At 44.0% G+C, this 15,937-nt stretch overlaps 1 protein-coding gene across 4 annotated transcripts in view; it reads right to left on the bottom strand.

The window, feature by feature from the left end:
* The window catches only part of KCNQ5 (potassium voltage-gated channel subfamily Q member 5), an 894,563-nt gene that overhangs the window by 350,283 nt on the left and 528,343 nt on the right, over positions 1-15,937 (bottom strand). The window lies entirely within an intron of this gene.

The following is a 15,937-nucleotide window of genomic DNA, read 5'->3' on the forward strand; positions in this document are numbered from 1 at the left end:
TCATATTGCAGCTGGGAGTGTGCACTTTCAGCCCATATTATATATATAATTGTATTTCTGAACATGTTTTTGTAAACAGCTAAAATAACAAAACTTGTGTCACTGTCCAAATATTTCTGGCCCTGACTGTATTTTACCTGTATCAAAAGGGTGCACTAAGCACTTCATTAGCATATTTGAATAAAGAACAGTTTATGGAAAATCCAGCAATGTATTTGGACACTAGTATCATTTCTAATACGACTATGTGCAATACAAGGTGTCGGGCTTTTTTTTTTGAACAGTCATTTTGTGCTAACAGACTCCCTTTACTCAAAAACACAAACATACAGTTTTGCACAATGGCTATTGAATACATGTAATGAAAAGTTCAAGGAGATGATAACTGTAGACACAATTTTAATAAACTAATAAATTAATAAAAAGGAAACAAACTGGCCACTTACAAATGAAGATACCGCTATACAAACAATAGAAACACCATAAACTGGCCACTTATAAATGAACATACCACTATACAAACAATAGAAACACTACAAACTGGTCACTTATAAATGAACTTACCACTATACAAACAATAGAAACACTACAAACTGGCAACTTATAAATGAACTTACCATTATACAAAGAAAAGAAAAACTACAAACTGGCCACTTACAAATGAACATACCACTATACAAAGAAAAGAAACACTACAAATTGGCAACTTATAAATGAACTTACCACTATACAAATAATAGAAACACTACAAACTGGCAACTTATAAATGAACTTACTACTATACAAACAATAGAAACACTACAAACTGGCAACATATAAATGAACTTACCACTATACAAATAATAGAAACACTACAAACTGGCAATTTGTAAATGAACTTACCACTATACAGAGAAAAGAAACTCTACAAACTGGCCACTTACACATGAATTTACCACTATATAAACAATAGAAACACTACAAACTGGCAACTTATAAATGAACATACCACTTTACAAACAATAGAAACACTACAAACTGGCCACTTATAAATGAACATACCACTATACCAACAATAGAAACACTACAAACCGGCCACTTACCAATGAACATACCACTATACAAACAATAGAGACACCACAAACTGGCCACTTATAAATGAACATACCGATATACAAAGAAAAGAAATACTACAAACTGGCCACTTATAAATGAACATACCACTATACAAACAATAGAAACACTACCAAACTTGCAACTTATAAATGAACTTACCACTATACAAACAATAGAAACACTACAAACTGGCAACTTATAAATGAACTTACCACTATACAAACAATAGAAACACTACAAATTGGCAACTTATAAATGAACTTACCACTATACAAACAATAGAAACATTACAAACTGGCAACTTATAAATGAACTTACCACTATATAAACAATAGAATCACTACAAACTGGCAACAAACGATAGAAACACTACAAACTGGCAACTTATAAATGAACTTACCACTATACAAACAATAGAAACACTACAAACTGGCCACTTATAAATGAACATACCACTATACAAACAATAGAAACACTACAAACCGGCCACTTACCAATGAACATACCACTATACAAACAATAGAGACACCACAAACTGGCCACTTATAAATGAACATACCATTATACAAAGAAAAGAAAAACTACAAACTGGCCACTTACAAATGAACATACCATTATACAAAGAAAAGAAACACTACAAACTGGCAACTTATAAATGAACTTACCACTATACAAACAATAGAAACACTACAAACTGGCAACTTATAAATAAACTTACCACTATACAAACAATAGAAACACTACAAACTGGCAACTTATAAATGAACTTACCACTATACAAACAATAGAAACACTACAAACTGGCTACTTATAAATGAACTTACCATTATACAAAGAAAAGAAAAACTACAAACTGGCCACTTACAAATGAACATACCACTATACAAAGAAAAGAAACACTACAAACTGGCAACTTATAAATGAACTTACCACTATACAAACAATAGAAACACTACAAACTGGCAACATATAAATGAACTTACCACTATACAAACAATGGAAACTACAAACTGGCAATTTGTAAATGAACTTACCACTATACAGAGAAAAGAAACTCTACAAACTGGTCACTTACAAATGAATTTACCACTATGTAAACAATAGAAACACTACAAACTGGCAACTTATAAATGAACATACCACTATACAAACAAAAGAAACACTACAAACTGGCCACTTACAAATGAACATACCACTATACAAACAATAGAAACACTACAAACTGGACACTTATAAATGAACATAGTACTATTTAAAGAAAAGAAACACAAGATTCTTTTGTAGAACTACCAAATGTTACTAGTTTCACGAAACTACAATGTCTAACACTTCAGCTCAGACTAGAAAAGCTAAAAAAAATAAAAACTGATGTTACAAGTGGATGTATCAGAAGTGTGATTAGATGTATACAGATAAACCTTTTATTCACTAGCTTTTGTAAAAGCTCTAAAAGGGAACAGCTTTTCAGATGAATTATTAGAACACACTCTTGTTTTTAGTCGTGACCTCGTCCAGTCATCGGTGCTGACCATTAAAGACCAGCGTCTGCCGGCAAAAAATCTAATTAGGTAATACATTTAGAATAACACTTGTCTATCTGTGGGCTGGATGAAAGCACAGCTCATTACATTTCATAGAAAGCAGTGTACAGTTGAACCCTTTTATAATGAATCCTTAATTGCTGTGACCAGTTTATGTTTGTGCGTCGATACTGAGTTATTAAACTGGTGGAAACATTTACAGCTACTCTATGTTTTTCTATAGGTTTTTTGCTAAGATATAACCAATAAGTAAAATCAGAAGCCATATATATATATATATATATATATATATATATATATACACTAATGCTTCTAAATAGATATACCCACAGAGAAAAACATGTAACCCAGGTCTTTGTGGAACAGTTCCCAGCTAATGTGATTTGCATTTCCACACACATTTATTAACCGTAGTCTAATGACCTGCTTACATTGGGCTATTTCAGAATACATTTTCCTTAATGAATGTGGAGTGAACCCAGGAGACAATAAAACATTATTAAAGTAGTATTTTCACAATTTATATTCGTGAATCAGATTTTATCTTTTTCTTTTCCATATGGAATATTTAAAAATAAGGATTATCTTTTATATCCACAATTCCTGAGAGGCTTGTACAATTTTTAAGTATATATTAAAGGCTTCTTCAATTATAAAGAACTATATATTAAAGCATAATATAGCCTGTTAAATTATTTCTAAGTAACATCGATGTGAGTTTAGGTTAATATAGTTACAGACTGAAATGGGAAATGTCCAACCTTTCTGTTACAGTCAATGTGTACCATTTTCTTGATGAATTAAATCACAGTCACTATTTATAAAACTATATATAAAAACTATGTCCACAGCGTGCAACATAATCAAGAAGTTTACAACCCATGGTACTGTAGTTAATCTTCCTAGATGTGGATAGTACACAAAAATTGACGAAAGATTGCAATGCAGGATAGTCTGGATGGTGGATAAGCAGCCCCAATCAAGTTGCAAAGAAATTCAAGCAGACCTTCAGGGTGTATCATTGTGAGCTATCAATCGACATTTGAATGAAATCACATGCTATGTTAGGAGACCCAGGAGGACCCCACTACTGACAGACAGAAAAAAGCTACACTGCAGTTTGCCAAATTGTGAGCACACCGGCGGGGACCACGCCATTCAAAGTCCTAATTGGCAGCCCGTTACATGATCACAGGATGCCAATGGGTTGTCAAGACAGCCACGGGATAGCTGATGACAGCCCCTTTCACTGTCGAGATATAGTGAGCGCCGGTGTTCAGAGCAGATCGGCATTTCTGCTGTTCCGAGTTGTGATGAAGCACCACTCTATACAGCAAAAGTGATCAGACTGTATCTACTTTATGTTTTCTAAGGGGACTAGAAAAAACAATAAAAAGTGTTAAAAAAAGTTTTAAAAATATGAAGAAATAAAAAAAAAACAAACCCACAATTTGAAATCACACCCCTTTTGCTCCATTGAAAATAAAACAAAAAAAACAAACAAAAAAAGAAACATATTTCGTATCACCACTTTCAGACATGCCTGATCTGTCAATATATAGAATAAATTAATCTGATCAGTAGAGATGAGCAATGTTCGAGGTTCGCCAATTTCATGTTCGAGTGATTTTGTGGGTGCTCGAGATCGAACTCGAACTCGAGCTTTTTGCTAAAAGCTCGACAGTTCGAGTTACGTTCGAAAACGGCTCGATCACCAAAAGCAGGGCTTTTTACAGCTACAGTGCTCAGGGAGCTGGCAGCCTGCGTAAGCTGGTAACCAAGATAAATATCGGGTATCCAAGCAAAGCGCTTTGCTTGGTAACCCGATATTTACCTTGGTTAAGTGTGCAGGGAGCCGACACTTCCCCGCTGGGTTCCGCCCCCTCCTGCATGCGGCATGTACACACACACTCACACTCACCTGTCCCCAGCCATGAAGTATGAAGTCCCCGGCACTGACGTCCTCAGCGCCACATGGCCCCGCTAGGCTCCACCCACTTCGCACTCTGCCGCCTGCACACATGGCCCCGCTAGGCTCCACCCACTTCGCACTCCGCCACCCGCACACATGGCCCCACTAGGCTCCACCCACTTCGCACTCCGCCGCCCGCACACATGGCCCCCCTAGGCTCCACCCACCTCGCACTCCGCACACATGGCCCCGCTTGGCTCCACCCACCTCGCACTCTGCACACATTACCCCGCTTAGCTCCACCCACCTCGCACTCCACACACATTACCCCGCTAGGCTCCATCCACCTCACACTCTGCACATATTACCCCGCTAGGCTCCACCCACCTCACACTCCGCACACATGGCCCCGCTCGGCTTACCTGCGGTGATGAAGTCTTGCCCTCCCGACCTCAGCGCTGTCACTGTCCTCCATGGCCACCGTTTCACATTTCCTCTCTCTGCCGACCCAAGACTGTGACTAGTGGAGGCTGTGAAGGTGGCGGTCATTGAAGTCAGTGACAGCTCTGCTATCAGCAGTGCAGGAGATCGTCACCGCAGGTAAAGTACCTCGCTCCTGACAGCAGCACTTGTCATGCCCTGCAGAGACCTGGGCTGACCTATTGATGTTAGCTCAGGTCACTGCTCTCCCATCCAATATGGAACATTCTGTTCTTCATTGACTGGGACAGTGACTATGGTATGGATCGTCATGGAAAACCTTTGGATTACAGCAGACTTGGATTTGTTTGTCTTTCTAATAAATTGGTGAAAGAGGGAATGTGTTGGGGAGTGTTTTTTCAAATAAAAATGTTTTTGTCGTCTATTTTTTTTTTATTACTGACTGGGTTAGTGATGTCGGGTATCTGATAGACGCCTGACCTCACGAACCCCAGGGCTTGATGCCAGGTGACATTACACATCTGGTATTAACCCCATATATTACCCCGTTTGCCACTGCACCAGGGCAACGGGATGAGCTGGGGCGAAGCACCAAAATTGGCGCATCTAATGGATGCGCCACTTCTGGGGTGGCTGCGGCCTGCTATTTTTAGATTGGGGAGAGTCCAATAACCATGGACCTCCCTAGTCTGAGAATATCAGACCCCAGTTGTCCGCTTTACCTTGGCTGGTGATCCAATTTTGGGGGGACCCCCACGTGTGTTGTTTTTTTAATTATTTATTTAATTTAAAATAACAGCATGGAGTGCCCTCAGTTTTGGATTACTAGCCAAAGGGAAGCTGCCAGCTGTGGTTTGCAGGCTGCAGCCATCTGCTTTACCCTTGCTGGCTATCAAAAATAGGGGGAACCCCACATCATTTTTTTTTTAAATTTATTTATTTTTTTTGGTAAATACAACTCTAAGCACCTCTTAGTGCCACATGAAAGGCACCAAAGGGTGCAAAATTACAAAATGCAGGAGAGTGGGACATTATGTGTCTTTCTGCCATTATAATGACAGAAAAGACTGATATCAAGTGTACAAGCACAAGAAAATCACCAGAGCGCTCTACGCTGTGAAAAGCAGTAGAAAATGGCACTGGAGTGAACATGTGACCGCCTCATGTAGGTTGAAGCTATGGATCCTGGGTAAATTTATGTATTTTCCCTCCTTCAGTTTTTTTGTAGTACGCAAAAAAAAAGCGGAAGGCACACGGATGACAAACGGATGACATATGGACCGTATACAGAACGGAAACGGATGCCACACAGATGCACCCGTGAAAAAAACAGACCGTTTTTTGCGGACCGCAAAAACGGATCGGTCGTGTGAATGAAGCCTTATTCTGATCTGCCGTTTATAAACAGCAGGCAGAAATAAGTGAATAGTGCCCCCCAGCATCAGAAAATCTCTGGGGTTTCAGGGGGTAGCTGAGACCCTGGAGATCATGATTCAGGCCGGTTTTTCCGGTCCCCGCGCACGTGATCACCGGTATACACCGTATACCGATGATCACGTTTCAGTAAATGACAGTGCCGGTAAAAAAATATTTATCTCCCATCTGGCATGAACAAACATGTCAGATGGGAGATAAAATCTCCTCCCCGGTCCCCTCTGGTCCCCCGGTGTCGCCAAAGTGCCCCCCCCCCGACCCCTTCCCGGAAATGCAAGATGGCCACGCGCACAGCAGCACGCCGGCCACATTCCCCCTACTCCTCTGATTTCTGTCGCATGTGCCATGACACATGCGACAGAAAACTCCTTCCCAGGCCCTGCCAGGTCACCCCCTATAACCCCACCGGTGTTCCCCGGTGTCCCACGGTGTCTGTGCAGTGTTGATCCCCCGCAGCCCCCTCCTTCACGATAGATGCTTCCGCATGCACAGAGCAGCTGTCAGCTCAGCTTCCTGTGTTTAGACACAGTGAGTGGTGGTAACCATGCATCTGTAAGCTATTGCAATGCCCTGCTCATGAGGTAAGGAACATAGTTGATCAGGAGAGCTATACTACATTTCCAAATGGAGGTATTTGATTTTATGGTTGCCCTGCTGAATGACTACCAAACATGAGAGTCCGTTATACGCCACAAGAAAACATGTCTAAATAGGGAGCTCTGTTGTTTAGTATTCATTCAGCTGGATAACTGGACTTGAAGGGGTATTCCATCGCCAAGATCCTATCCCCAATATATAGTAGGTGGAATAGCAATAATATCAGCAAATACCAATATTTGGAAATGTAGAATAGTTCTCCTGATTAGGCATGCCCTTACCTCATGAGCAGGGCATTGCAGCTTTGCTGGCAACACTTACGACATGGACTCTGCTGCTGTGGACCCGGGGAGAGTGTGCGCAGATTCATTGCACCCACACTCCTCACATGGAGGGTCTGCACTCCTAGAAAATGGGGGATACGTTCCCTGAGCGTGTCTCCCCATATTCTAGATGGTCCAGAGTCATCGTGGGACCCCCTTATTTTTTTTCCTTACAATAAATTGGTGAAAGAGGGAATGTTTTGGGGAGTGTTTTTTCAAATACATTTTTTTTGGCTATTTGTTTTGTTAGTACTGACAGTTTGTGATGTCGGGTATGTGATAGACGCCATGACATCACAAACTGCTGGGCTTGATGTCAGGTGACCTTACAGCTAGTATCAACCCTATTTATTACCCCGTTTGCCACTGCACAAGGGCGCGGGATGAGCTAGGGTGAAGCGCCAGGATTGGCGCATCTAGTGGATGCGCCACTTTTGGGGCGCCTGTGGCCTGCTATTTTTAAGCTGTGAAGGGCCAATAACTATGGACCTTCCCACCCTGAGAATACTAGACCACAGCTGTCCGCTTTACCTTGGCCGGTGATCCAATTTGGGGGGGACCCTAATTTGTTTTGTAATTATTAATATTTATAAAATAATTATAAAAAAAGAGCCTGGGGTGACCTCCACATTGGATCCCCAACCACGGTAAAGCTGCCAGCTGTGGTTTTCAGGCTACAGCCGTCTGCTTTACCCTAGCTGGCTATCAAAAATGGGAGGACCCAACGTCATTTTTTTTTTTGTTAACTATTTTTTTTAAATAAAAAAAATTAATGGGGTTCCCTGTATTTTGATTGCCAGCCAAGGTAACGCCAGGCAGATGGGACTGGCAACCCGTAGCTGGCTGCTTTATCTGCACTGAGAATCAAAAATAATGCAGAGCGCTACATCTTTTTTTAAAGATTTATTTTTACAGCACTGTGATGTCCAGCAATCAAAATACAGGGCAGCCCTTTTTTTTAGTTATTTAAATAAATAATTAAAAAAAATATATATGGGCTCCCGCTGCATTTTTTGTATTGCTAGCTAAGGGTAATCCAAGCAGCTACTGGCTGCCAACCCCCACTGCTTGGTGTTACCTTCACTGGCAAGGGAAAATCCAGGGTAGCATTTTTTATTTTTTTTGCCAAAAAACTACAAAAAAAATGAAGTGTGCTTCGCCATATTTTTGTATGCTAGCCAGGTACAGCAGGCAGGTACGGCTGCCCACAACCCCCATCTGCCTATTTGCACCCGGCTGGGAACTAAAAATATAGGGAAGCCCTTTTTTTAATTATTTCATGAATTTCATGAAATGATTAAAAAAAAAAAAAAACACGTGGACTTCACCCCATTTTTGTGTCCAGCCGGGTACAACTAGGAAGCTGGGGATTGGAATCCGCAGTACAGGTTAGCCCGAGGTTTCTGGGCCCCTCTGCTGCGAATTGCAGTCTGCGGCCGCTCCAGAAAATGGCGCTCTTATAGAAGCGCCATCATCTGGCGCTGTATCCAACTCTTCCAGCAGCCCTGACGCCGGGTGACTTGCTGGGTAATAATGAGTTAACACTAGCTTTGCTTTAATAGCTAGTATTAAGCCAGAGATTCTTAATGTCAGGCAAATTTGACCCGGCCATTAAGAATCTCCAATAAAGGGTAAAAAAAACCCCCACCACACGAAGAAAAAATACTTTAATAGAAATAAATACACAGACACACTTAGAGACTTCATGTTTATTACTCCCTTCTATCCCTCCACGATCCATGGTCTTCTGTCTTCATTCTCCTTCAACACATGCAGCTCTGCTCCATCAGCAGCACTGCATGGGAGAAAGACGCTGCTCCCCGTGCAGGCTTTTCATTCCGTGAGTGATCAGTGCTGCTGGCTGTTAGCAGTACCGTCATCGCTGACAGACGGGTTGCCATAGCAACGGTGCTCCAATCACGTGATTCCCGGTGCCGCTGCGGCTGTTAGCGGTGACATCACCGCTAACAGGTGCGTTGCTATGGCAACGGTGATCTCTGTTATTTACCGGCTGTGTCAGCTGGTCAATAATGGAACGGGGAAGCAGAACGGGGAGTCGACCGTGTGCCAGAGCATGTTGCCGGTACATGGTGATACACAAACGTGCACCATGTACCGGAGAGTGTAATGACAGGACCTAGCATGACGTCAAAGCCATGTGACCAGTCTGTAGCCAATTAGATAATAGACACGTGACTGGTCACATGGCTATTTTGACGTCACGATAGGTCCTGCATCACTGCTGGTTACCGGGAGGACTCAGCGATTACCGATGGAAAAGCGGCGGGAGACAGAGTGCAGGACGCATCGTGGGCACCGGTAAGTGTTATGGCAATGTTTATTAACTGTATGTGTACATTTATAATGTGTTTTTATGTGTTTGTGATTGCCTCCCATTGTTTTCAATGGGGATCAAGAGGTTCGTCGAACGGCTTGTCGAACGGGGCACCGTTCGACGAACCGAACTCGAACTCTAGGGGGGTGGCTCATCTCTACTGATCAGTAAAGGACGTAAAAAGAAAAAAAAAAAGAAAAATTCCAGAATTATGGTTTTGTTCCCGCAACATTGGAACAAAATGCAATAAGAGGCGATCAAAACATCGTATGTACCCAAAAATGGTATAACTAAAAACATCAGCTTAGGCCTCAAAGTTTAAGCCATCAAACAGCTCCAGATCCCAAAAATGAGAATGTTACAAGTCTTGAAAAATGGCAATAAAAGTGCATTTGTTTTTTTTACAACTTTCTGATTTTTTTACCCACTACTTAAATAAACAAAAAAATTATACATGTTTGGCATCAACGAGCTCGAACTGATCTGGGAAATCATACTATAAGGTCAACTTTACCATGTAGTGAACATGGTAAATAAAAAAAGAAAGAACAAAAAACAATCGTGGAATTTCAATTTTTTTTGCAATTTTACCGCACTTGGAATTTTTTTTCCCACTTTCCAGACCAACATGTGGCAGAATATATGGCTTCATTCAAAGTACATATTGTCCCGTAAAAAAGAAGCCCTCATATGGCTATACTGATAGAAAAATAAAAGAGTTATAGCTCTTGGAAGAAAAGAAGTAAAAACAGAAAATCGCCGGGTAGTGAAGAGGTTAAAATACATTCTATTCTCTAATAATATTGCTATTATTCTGCAGTTAGTTTAAGATTAGCTTCTGGAGTATGGATAGTGTATTAGAGGCATTTAAGCAGGGTTCATTGCATTACAGTCCTTGGTGCTGCAACATACAACCAACAGTCCTTTTCAGCGCCAATTTAAAGACATTATATTCTTAAATAATACCGCTCTTTGTCTGCAATTAGTGTAGGCTTAGCTTCTGGAGTAGGAATAGTGTACTAGCCATTTAGGCAGGGCTCATTGCGTAAGGCTGTCTGCGCATGATTAATATTTTGTTGCAGAATTTTCTGCTTCATTTCTGCATATCTTGGGAGCAAAAATGCTTTCTTTTGGCCCTGTGTTTTTGATGCCTTTTTGGTGTGTTTTTTTGCGTGCATTTTTTCCAATGCATTTTTCATTCATTCTAGGGTGTAAAACACTGCAAAAACACTGAAAGAATTGACATGCTACAGATGTATTTCTGATTTAATCTGCAAGGGAAAAAAGTAACATGTACAAAAAACTTCAGGATTTTCATTGATTTTGCTAGCATAAAGATTTGCATGCAGTTTTGTGAAAACAATGCACTTAAAACGCACCAAAAATGTGATAACAAAGCATTGTGTACACATAGCCATACAGTCCTTGGTGCTGCCACTTACAACCAACAGGTCTTTTCAGGGCAAATTTAAATACATTCTATTCTCTAATAATACCACTATTTGCCTGTGATTAGTGTAGGGTTAGGTTGTGAAGTAGGGATAGAGTCCTGTCACGCACAACCAACATTCCTTTTCAGGGCTAACTTAAATACATTCTATTCTCTAATAATACCACTTTTAGTCTGCAATTAGTGTAGGGTTAGCTTCTGGAGTAGGAATAGTGTATTAAAGGCATTTAGGTAGGGTTCATTGCATTACAGTTCTTAGTGCTGCCATATACAAACAAAGTCCTTTACAGGTCTAATTTAAATGCATTCTATTCTATGATACTGTTCTTAGCTCATATATAATTTAAAATTCGTAAGGGAAGGGGAAGTAGACTTCCTGCTGACGGTGGTGCACACAGAAGCCGTGGTCCTGATGCACGGGGTACTCTGACAAGGAGGGAAAAAGTTTATGAAAATGGTGAAGGATTAGCTAGCCAACCATACCACCATCCTCCGTGATTCCTCTGTGCCATACAGCTATTGTTGATTAAAGCTGGACACGATGCATGAAATGTCCCTCTATGCCTTGGAGGTGCTGGCCTGCCCTGCCCCTAGCATTTTGTTTGAGCAAGTTTTTAGCACTCCAGTAGGCATAACCTATAGGCACATCCACCTGTCAACTGAAAATGCTGACTGGCTTACTTCTATGAAAATGAACAAAGGGTGGATTAGCCTAGACTTCTCAACTCCGTTGGATGACAACAGCCAAACCTAAAAACCTAAAGGCAATTGTAATGTTCCTTTCATTGCGGTGTATTTCCAACGCTTACCACTCGTGATGCGATACTCTCACAATTTTTCAAAGGTTTGTATGACACTACAATACATACATTTTTAGATGACTACCTCAAGTAACCTCTTAAACACACTTTTACACACACACACACACACACACACACACACACACATATATACACTATGTATATTTATATATTATATATATATATATATATATATATATATATATATATATATATATATTGTGAGACTGTGACCGGGGTTATCTATGACGGCCGGTATGTCTCGCCCCGGTTGTGCTCACTCCATGATAGGAAGTGAATCCACTATAGGGTTAATGCTGTTTCCCTACAGGCTGAGGGAAGGGTTAAATAGAATCAGGAACAAGGGCAGGTGTGCCGGGTGTGAGGGAGTGAACACAACTCCCTGAGTTTTCTGCTGGAGAGGCACATGTATTGTGTTATGGACTTTTGTTTTGGACATTAAACCGTGTGCTGTGAACCTTAATGCCTGGATCCCGTGTCTTCTGCTGCGCAGCCGACCTCGCTACCTCACATATGGTGGAGAATCGGCGGGCATGACAGCCGGTGAGGTGTAGCATCCATTCCTGGTGACCCAGTAGCACATGTCCTGGATTCGAGCGGCTATACTACAGCCCAAACCCGGCGACGCCATGGAGGACATACTAAAGCATTTGGCTCAGGCTAATGCACAGCAGCAACAGGCTAATGCACAGCAGCAACAGGCTAATGCACAGCAGCAACAGACCAATGCACACCTGCTCCAATCCTTGCAAATGCAGGAAAAAAAATTCCAAGAACAGATGGATCAGGCCAATGCACGTCAGCAGCAATCCTTGCAAGTACAGGACAAAAGGCACCAAGAACAGATGGAGCAGGACAATGCACGTCAGCAGCAAGCCTTGCAATTGCAGGAAAAAAGGCACCAAGAACAGATGGTTCTCCTGGCCAAGTCGATCCGTGCCAGACCGGCAGCAACAACCCCGGGACCGGATGACGACGGCAGCGTCCGGAAAGCGGTGAGACAAGCGTTGCAAAAGATGACCCCGGGTGATGATGTGGAAGCGTTCCTGGCGGTGTTTGAGCGGGTGGCCGAGCGGGAAAAGCTGCCGACCCCGCAGTGGGCTGAGGTATTGTCGCCCTATCTCACGGGGGAACCCCAAAAAGCGTACCTGGACCTCTGTACCGAGGACGCCATTGACTATGTGACCCTGAAAGCCGAAATACTGGCTCGGTTGGGGGTGAATACCTATGTACGGGCTCAGCGGGTAAATCAGTGGTTCTTTGAGGAAGCCAAACCCGTACGCTCCCAGGCCTATGACTTGTTGCATCTTGTAAAAAAGTGGTTGCAGCCTGACACTCTGAGCCCGGCGCAAATGGTGGAAAGGGTAGTAGTGGATCGTTTTGTGCGCACTTTACCCGTCACCGTTCAACGGTGGGTCGGACAGGGTGACCCGAGTACCCTGGACCAATTGGTGTCCCTGGTAGAGCGGCATGTGGCTACGCAGGACTTGATACGGGACACTGAGACTTTGCGTACCGCCCGTCGGTCCGGCCCCTCCAAGCCTAGGGCCAAGGACGCACCGCTGACAACGGTGCAGGAGTCCCCTACCGTCCCATCTGAGGCCGCGGCCACCATTCCTGAGGTCCGGAAGGTTCTGTACCCTAAACGACAACCCGTCAAGGGGGTTTCCGTCCCCATTAGATGTTGGCGGTGCCAGCGGGTGGGACATATGGAAGCCCAGTGTCCACTCACCACGGAGCCCATGGATTGTGGGGTTACCCGGCGGGGTTCAATGTATGCTCAGGTGGTGTGTACCGCTGACCGGGTCTCCCCAGAGACGGAGCCCCACTTGTGCCAAATAGAGGTGAATGGATGTCCGGTTACAGGATTGTTGGATTCCGGAAGTTTAGTGACCCTTGTGCGATCCACCTTGAGGGCTAAAGTAAAGACCACAGGACGCACCGTGGGGGTGGTTTGCATACATGGGGACCGCCGCGACTATCCCACGGGGATTGTCACCATCACAGCACCTTGCGGGCAGGTGCAACATGAGGTGGGACTTCTTAACACTCTTCCTTATGACGTGATCCTAGGAAGGGATCTGCCCTATTTTTGGACTTTGTGGAGGGGACCCCCTAAGTCCCCTCAGATATTGGTTGGTCCGGGACCTGAGCCCTACAATCCTGAATCTGGGACACCTGCCGTAGGGGTCACCATGATAGGGACAGAGTGTGAACCCGGTAGGTCACCCCTAGAGGTATTGGCAGGAGAGGCTGAGACGGTCGAGCCCATCCCGGAGTTGGAGGCGTCCCCGGATACGTTTGGGACAGCCCAACTCCAGGACCCTACGTTGATACATGCCCGGAGTCGGGTGACAGTAGTTGACGGGGTGGCACAGCTGCCCGGTGCCCAGGTAAGGTACCCCCATTTCGCTCTTAAGCAGGATTTACTCTACCGGGTAGATGAAATACGGGGCGTGGGGGTAGAACAGTTGGTGGTGCCCCAGCCGCATCGCCGGCGGGTCCTCGACTTGGCTCATAAACACCTGATGAGTGGCCACCTAGGGGTCAAGAAAACGCAGGAGCGAATATTGCAAAGGTTCTATTGGCCCGGGGTCTTCGGGGAGGTAACACGGTTCTGCGAAACCTGCCCGGAGTGTCAGCTTACCGCACCCCTGACCCATTTTCGCAGTCCGTTGGTACCGTTACCCATTATAGAAGTCCCGTTTGAACGGATAGGGATGGATCTGGTGGGACCCCTCGTAAAGTCCGCTCGAGGGCACCAACACATCCTAGTGATCGTTGACTATGCCACCCGGTATCCCGAGGCGATACCTCTCAGACATACTGCAGCAAAGCTTATAGCTCGGGAGTTGTTTGCTGTGTTCTGCCGGGTGGGGTTGCCCAAGGAGATCCTTACGGATCAGGGGACCCCATTCATGTCTAAAGTGACCAAAGAGCTATGTCGGCTACTCCAGATCAAGCAGTTGCGTACGTCTGTGTATCATCCTCAAACGGACGGTTTAGTCGAGCGTTTCAATAAAACCCTGAAAACCATGCTTAGAAGGGTGATCTCAAAAGACGGGAAAGACTGGGATATGATGCTTCCCTATTTGATGTTTGCCATACGAGAGGTGCCACAGGCATCCACGGGGTTTTCGCCTTTTGAATTGTTATACGGGCGACATCCCCGGGGATTGTTGGACCTGGCAAAAGAAACATGGGAACAACAGCCCACCCCCCATAAAAGTGTGATCGAACACATTTTAGGTATGCAGAACCGCATAAGCGCGGTCATGCCAATTGTGAAGGAACATTTACCGGAGGCTCGACGACAAGCCATATCAGAGGAAGTAAAGACAATGTTACGCCTGGGGGTCATCGAAAAATCCCAGAGTGAATGGGCTAGTCCGATTGTCCTAATACCAAAACCCGATGGCTCCTTAAGGTTCTGCAATGACTTTAGGAGATTGAACGAAATATCCAAGTTCGATCTCTACCCCATGCCCCGGGTGGATGAGCTGATTGATAGGCTGAGACAGGCGCGATATTTTACCACGCTCGACCTGACCAAGGGGTACTGGCAGGTGCCACTAACAGAGTCCGCCAAGGAGAAAACCGCTTTTGTTACGCCGGAGGGTCTCTTCCACTATGTTGTCTTGCCTTTTGGGTTACATGGCGCTCCGGCCACGTTCCAGAGGTTGATGGACTTAGTGCTGGAACCCCACCAGGCGTATGCATCGGCGTACCTTGATGACATCATTATTTACAGCTCCGATTGGCAGACCCACTTGGAACAGGTACAAGCGGTGGTGGACGCGCTTCGAACAGCCGGATTGACAGCCAATCCCAAGAAATGTGCATTGGGACTCACGAAAGCCCGCTACTTGGGCTACGTGATAGGCCAATGAGTGATTAAGCCCCAAATTAACAAGGTTGAGGCGATCCAGAAGTGGCCTAGACCCCTGACCACGAAGCAGGTTAGGGCCTTCCTGGGTATCGTGGGGTA

This window comes from Anomaloglossus baeobatrachus, chromosome 3 (assembly GCF_048569485.1).
Source record: "Anomaloglossus baeobatrachus isolate aAnoBae1 chromosome 3, aAnoBae1.hap1, whole genome shotgun sequence".
Lineage (NCBI taxonomy): Eukaryota > Metazoa > Chordata > Amphibia > Anura > Aromobatidae > Anomaloglossus > Anomaloglossus baeobatrachus.